Source organism: Chiroxiphia lanceolata, chromosome 14 (assembly GCF_009829145.1).
Source record: "Chiroxiphia lanceolata isolate bChiLan1 chromosome 14, bChiLan1.pri, whole genome shotgun sequence".
Lineage (NCBI taxonomy): Eukaryota > Metazoa > Chordata > Aves > Passeriformes > Pipridae > Chiroxiphia > Chiroxiphia lanceolata.
In genome coordinates, this window is record NC_045650.1 from 8666219 (window position 1) to 8673820 (window position 7602).

Here is a 7602-nt window from a genome sequence, read left to right on the forward strand (position 1 = left end):
CACGGAAATTCACAGTTAAGGGGGAAAACACGCCATATGTTCTGCAGTACCTTGGAACAACAGGGAGCATTCAGCTCATCATTAAAGAGGCACCCAGTTGTGCCTAGGTATTGGAGAACATATGGAACACTTCCCTGCTCATGTCTGAATTTCCTTACTATTGTCAGCTTATGGATCAAGCTTGACTTTTTACCTCCTTATTTTTTTTTTTTAAATGCAGAGTTCAGGGAACTTTTTAAGTAGTTGTTTAGTTTGTAAAATACCATTTTAAATTTATAATTGTCAGCTCCGTGGACGTACATAAATTACTGCACATCTACTTTTAAGAAGAGTTCAGGATCACTGGAAAACATAACTTGTAAAAATGAAGCAGTGAGTTGCTCAGGGAGTTTCCAGGCAGACATCTATGGAAGCTTACAACTGGTAGGACTGATTTGACTTATTGTATCTGAAAAGCAGCAATTTTATTTTATACTTCAGCCCTTCCCTTTAAACCACCTCAAGGTTTTAACTGCCTGAGACAGTATAATCAATCCACTGCACTGCAAATGTTTATATTTTAATTACCAGACTGTTAGGAGTCCCCAGCTGGATGCACTGTGCTTGGTCGTGTACACCTATTTATGAGATCCAAAGGACTTACAGTCGAAGTTGCTAAGGAGCTAAAACAGAAAAGATAATGGTTATTGTTCTCTTTTCAGAAACAAGGTTTCCCTCAAGCAAGAACGATCTGGGATTAGGATAAACTGAACTCTGTAACATCTCACAATGAGCATTCAGCATTCTGCTCTGGCCACTTCTGCCTTTATTTAAAGTAAGTAAAACAAAGACTGCTGTACGGGGAGATGGCAACCCCACCGGCAGGGCTGTATCCACACGGTCACCAGGCTCACAGGGAGCAGGGCCAGGAACACGCTCCCGCGGCTCCCTTTGGTGTGAGCACGAGAGGGCAGCATTGCTCGTGGCTCCCAAATATTTGCATACGGCAGCTGCCTCTTCAGGGGGAGGTGGCACCCAAATGTCCCTTATCCCTAAGAAGGGCCCTGTGGAGACGTGGCGGAAACACTGTGTTCAGAATTTACATGGAAATTAACTTTGCACCAATTCTTTTTTCTATAATTTAAAAGAAACAATAAAATGGCAAATTATATGTCACTTTTATCAAAACATACAGAAATCTGTTGTTTTTGAAACCAGGCTTGTCAAAATGCATCTGAGCTCAGTTCTCTCATTCAAAATATGGAGAGGAGGAAGGATAGGGAAGCAGTGGGGTTTGTACACACATTAATCCTGTCAGATCTGAATTATGGTATGATCTCACCTATGTACTGGATAACCATAACTCTCATTTTCCTAGAAAACAAGGTAAAAGAGTAAGTTCATCTCCCTCTTTTGCCTTCTAAACTACCCTCTCTTCCTGTCTTCAAATCGGACTGTTCTTTCAGTAAAATTAAAATAATAATAATAAAAACAAAACCAAAAAAAACCACTTTGATGTTTCTGAAATTTCCAGTTCTCCATTTTGCCCCACTTTGTTCAGAAAGAAACAAACTCTTTGCAGACTCTGAGCAGGCCACCTATTTCCTTGGCCTTATGGGGTGCTGAGTCCATCACTCCTGATCATGCTGTTTTTACAATTTAGGACAAAAGAGTGACATAAGAAAATCCTGCACAGCCAAAGACAAACCCATGGCACACTGCCCAGCCTCTTCTTCCTTAATAAAAGGAGGGAAGGACATTGCAAGAGGTTGGTTTTAGTAAGCCTGAAAGACTAAATCTGAGCCAAACTCACCCAACCTTCCCAAGTCAGCTTAAACCTATGAAAGCTGTACTCTCAATTCAGCCTGTGCAAAAAAAGGCAAGAATGAGATTTAAATCAAAACAGTGAAAGAACTCACAGTATTGCAACTCATTTAGGTTCCTCCTTCAATCCTTAAATCACCTTCCTTCCCGTTTAACAGACCATTAAAACGTTCTTAGGATCTGACTACAAAGCTAATTCATATTTGTAAAAGTAGTTTTAAGCAGCCTAACAAGTTAACAAGAAAACTATATACTAAGCCCAGTGAATTGTCTGACTGTGTTGACATTGTAAGGATCCCTGGAAAGCTGAACCATTTCACATATTTGCATAAAAGTTAGAGTGGAAGATTTGTAAGGAGAGCACTTACCACGAGCGGAAAGAGACAAAGGAAAGTGTAGACAGCAGCGTTGCTACACTCAATTGTCTGTTCCAGCCTGCTCAGCTCTTCTGGGAAGAAATATCTTTCCATTTATTAAAGTCCTTGAGAGACTGGATACTCTACAATTCCGATTTTAATAGTCTGTGTTGATGTTGACTACTCAGTTATTAAGTTGTCTTCCAGAAGTTCATACAAACCCTCCATCTGAAGAGGCTGTGGAGCAAGCACATCAGCGTTCCCCTTCAGATGTCCTCTGCTGCCTCGAGGACTGGCAGCAGTATCCCTAGGGAAACTACAGTCACTGTTCTGCTCCATGGGCACAGCAGAGAAAGGCTGAGGTGCAGCTGGGGAAGCACAAACTTCTGTACCCTCTCCTGCTGCTGGCTTGTCTGGATCTCAAGAAACAACTCGGCCAACAGCCCTTCCTCAGCACTTTGCACTGACATGACTTCAGGACTCAAGTGATGCAGCAGAGAACATCAGTGATGTTCCTCACCTTTTACATGCTAAGCACTCACAGGTAGAAGGAGGTTTAAAAGAGCAAAGGAGGCTCACAGGACCCCTCACAAGTCCTCTCAATCTTTAATCCCATTTCAGAAAGTAACAAAAACACACAAATCACCCAAAACCATGGAGGTGTCTTTCCAAGCAGTACCTGTTTTTGCTGCATTTCTGTACCTATTCAAAATGCCAAGAAACCCTTCTTGAATGCCTTCAATGCTCTCAGAGCAGACACAAGGCCAACAGCTGCCTGCACAGAAACACAAGTCAGCATTACTCTAGGTCTGTGGTTAGATCCCGTCTCTCCACTGGCAAAAGAAATTGTTTGGAGACTGGGCTTCAAACTCAGAAACATCACAGAGTTGACAGGGAATATCCCCACAGTGCCTTAAAATATCGTGGTCACCCTGCTCCAGAAAAGCCTGCAAAGCTGAGGATCAGACATACTGACCTTAAAAGAGTGCCAGATGTCTTCTACCAGTCTGCCAGCCTGCATAGGCCTGAGGATGGGATGCTGCACTCTACTCGGCTGAATGAGGAAGAAACTGGTCCTGCAAACAGGGCACCACAGAGATGGCAAAACCTCCTGTGTCACCAGTGTTTGCACTGTGCAAGGACTGGGAGCAGCTTGACTTGTCCTAAGTGGCAATTAGTCAGACAGAAGTTATAGCAAGTAACAGGGCACAGAAATGTAACCTTCTGTCTGATAAGCTTTTCCAAATTGTCGGTCATCTGGAAAGGGTGTGTGCAGGCAAGGGTCAGAAGTTTAGCAAAGGCTATTCTAGTAGCATGAAAAGGCAATAAACTATCATGCAAGTAAGTGCAAATATTAGCTGTGTGTACATTTGAAATATTGAAACAGATTCACTGAAGATTTAGGACTTTATTAAGGTCAAAAGTGTTATGCTGCAGTCGATAGGCACATTTGTTTTATTAATTGAGTCATAAGTTCTGGCAGTCTGCAATAGATTGCAAAACATGCATCAGCTGCTTTCGATTGCCATGAGAGATCTGAAAACCTGCCAGTAAGTCTGTTTGCAGCTCTTAAAAATTTTGGCTAAAAATCTGTTTTAAACTATTAGCAATTCCTTTTTTTCTTTTTTTTTTTTAAAGCCTGCAAAGAGGGAGGGTGAGAGAAAAAGAGAGAGAAAGAGAAGCACATGTTTTGTTTAGACTCAGAGCACAACTGTTGCTGATGTGTCCTCCTCTGGAGGAGGCTGATTATTTTCTAGACATCCCAAGCTTTCCCACTCACCGATGTCCCCAACCTTTAGTGCCTATCACCTTATGCACCTCTCAGTGTGTTTCAGAATGAAGATCACTTGGTCAGCATCCTGCTGGAAAATGAATGTCCAAGCCAAATGGGAAGATGTCTCATTTTCATGCCTTGCTTTTAAGTCTGTTGAGCACATGAATAACAAAACCGTAACACGTGAACCAGTGCAATGAAATACAGGTACTGCACTTGCTAAAATCTGTCCCAAATATGTGCCAAAGTACCAGCAAACTACAGAGCAGCTGTTTTTCTTGTACAGTACCAAGCTCAAAGTGTGATCATGTCACAGGTCTCAGAAGGAGAGGTTTCAGCTATGCAGACTGTGTTTCATATGAGTCACTTAAGCTTCAAACCCAGCTTCAAACCCAGTGAGTCTCCCCTGCTGCCCCACTGCACTACAGGGATGATTTGTTAGCTGCTGTCTTAAAAGCTGTCATAGCCAAAAGCAGCCAAAAGCCAGAGCTGCTCAGTTTGCCCCGCTATGAAAGGGCCTTAACTCATTACAGTTCATCCCAATGACATAAAAGGTTACAGATTTGGCACCTCCATCTCCCCTGACAGCAGAATTAGCCTTTGAAAACTGCTCTCCCAACTCCATGCAGCTGTTTGGTTCTTCTGTGTCCATATCTCATTCCAGTCCTCCTGCCTTTTGCTCTTTTTGTCTTCTGGAAGCCGAGTGACCCCTTTAAGAACACAAAAGTTGGTCTGAAAATTAATGTAAATTGCCACTTTTTGAAAATAGACTTAAATTTTGATTCCCTGAGCTCACACAGCTTCAGGATGCTCAGGGCTCTGGGTTCATACAGAGCTTGGATGAGGCACTGACCTGAGCAAGAACCAGACAAGAGATGCACCCAGAATGACCCACATCAGCTCTTGCCTCTGGCACCTTATATGACTTCACACTGCATTTTCAAATTACACTATCTTCCAGCAAATTTGTCAGATCTCACAATATAATAAAACTAACCATCTGGGTGCCTCAGGTATGCCACCCGAAGTTGAGACATCTCCTACTTTTTTATCACATTTATCTTCTTGCAGCCCTTGCAAGCAGCAATATGCTGCATTTAGCTCCTCATAAAATCAGGTACCAAAATGCCTTCAGCGATTTGGGCACAGCGACTTAGGGAGCTGTGGCAGCACAGAGAGATTTGTGCTCAAGTCCATGCTCCTTACCAATGAGGCCACCTAACTGCTCTGTGTAACCCTGTAAACAGCAGCAAAAGATCTGACCACAGTCTAAAGCCACTGTATAGCTCGAGGGTGTCTCTTGTTAACAACTGTAACACAGGCTGCATAAACCCAAACCTGAAGTGTTTATTTAGCCAAGAACAAGGTTACCACCTTGTAAACAGGAAGCACCCTCAAGGTATCCCAGCTGTACTCACAGGGCATCCAGGCCTTGTTGAGCTAGCCTGGAATGATGGGATTGTCCTCGGGAGCCTCCAGGATGCTGGTTTGATCTGGAATGGTGCCTTTCCCTGAATACCATCTCATTTGTGGCACATATACCCATATGCTGCCAAAGGGCTGGCCAAACCAGCCCCCCAGTAAGACACAGAGCAAATAAATACATCCACTAAAAACACACATTTAGGGCTGTTTATCACTCAAGCTTTAAAGTCTTTTTCTGTTATGGAGTAATCGCTGGACTTCATATTGTCAGCCCTCAAAATGGATTTCCTCCTTTGCTGGTAGAAAGCACCATGTGTTTCACTGAAGGACTTTTTCCACAGCTGGAGTCACAGGAGATAAAATTCTGGACCATCAGCTATAGTGCAGCAAATACTTTTGGGGTTTCATCAGTTTTAGCAGCTTTTTTCACTTTACCAACTTTACTTCCTAATTCGATACACGTCATCTTCAACAAATCACCACTCAAGCAATTTTTTCCAATAAGCTCTTTTGTAGTATCAGCTATTTTTTCCAATAAAAATATTTTTGTTTTGTGGTTTCAGCCTTCAGCTTCTTTTTTATCTGGGTTAGACACAAGTTAGTTATTTGCGAAACTTGTATTATTGGTTCACACAACTGAGAAAGTTTTGCACCTTTTGGCTTAGTTAGTAATCAAGTTAATGACTCTTCCCATCAAATATCCAGAAATTATAAATCTATTTGTGACTCCTCATAGGGAACTCCATGTGCATGGGGGCTGAGGGAATATCTGATTAGGGAATAGCACTTTAACCATGAAGAAAATTCAAGAAAGGATTTATTTTTTTTTTTTAGCATGAGGAATCAGTTTGTGTGTACAGCAGCCAGGTGATACAAGTATTTAAGAGTCCATAAATACTCTTTCACAAGTGAGACATAGTAGTTACTGGGTCAAAAATCACCTTCCAAAAAATTTCCTACATTTCTGTCAAGGGAATAAACTTTAAGATTTCTATTCTGTTACCAGCTACATGATCCTCTCCACAATTCTATTTCAGATTGGCCTGCACCTTCAAAAACTTCAAATAAGATTTTCTTTCCCCACATCTTATTCCTTAAGAGAAACAAAAATCTCCAAGGAAAATCCACCAGGGAATGGTGGCATTTTTAGTGTCCTGTGGCATTTGAAAAAGGCCATACCTACAAAGCAATACAGCCCATTAGAGATGTAAACTCTGGCCTAAACCCACATCACATTTAAGGATGCAATTCAATGCTTGACGCAGAATTTGGTACCTAGGCATGACAGATGTTATGGTTCACTTCTTCATGGTTTTTTTTTAAACCATGTATGAGTTCACATTGTGTGAGACACCACTGCTCTAACCAAAACTATGCCTCTCTTTTAGTTTCTGGGGTTTCAACCATCTACTCACGGTTCTGAAAGAACCCTCCTAAGATGTGACTATGAAAATTCAAGCTAGGTTATGAGAAAGTATAAAAACAACAAGTACTGAGCTTGACTTCCAACAAGAAAGGCAAGGAGAGGCCATGTGCAGCTATTTCAATACATGAAAACATTTGTGGGACTCGTGTATTCTCACATCTCCCTTGATTTTAAGGGACACAAACTCGTTTCCATCTCTTCATGTCATTACACAGAGCAGTACACACAGTAATTGGGATCTCACATTAGGAGGGATTTATTCATATTATACTAAAATTATGCTCTTTTTACCAAACTATCAAACACTATAATCAGTGTTCTTTGCCATTAAAGTGTAAAGGCAGGTAGCATGTTGAAGGACAAGGACTGACATCAATAGATCTCTCTCTCTTGTAATGAAGAGCATTTGACACTGTACCACCAAGCTATTCAAACAACACAGTGGGCTTAGCCTGTCCTGTGTACAACAGGTTACTTTTGTAAGTCATTTAGAGGCATAATACCTTTACATTTTCTAACAATTTTGTCAAATTTAACAATTTTTTGTCAAATTGTCTGTACTTATTTCAAGCCTGGCTAATGTCTGCTATTTACAAATATTGTCATATATTTTAAAGCAAGAGTCACTCCCAATTAGCTCAAGTGTTTAAGAAAATCATCATATATTCTGAATGATGAAAGATCACAGAAGGAGGTCTCCTAATGGATGACAGGTGCAGGAATGAAAGCATCTAAAGACTATGAGCCAAAATCTAAGAAGTCACAGAATATCATAATTCACTTTAAATTACACCCAGGTCACAAAGTCAAATAAGACC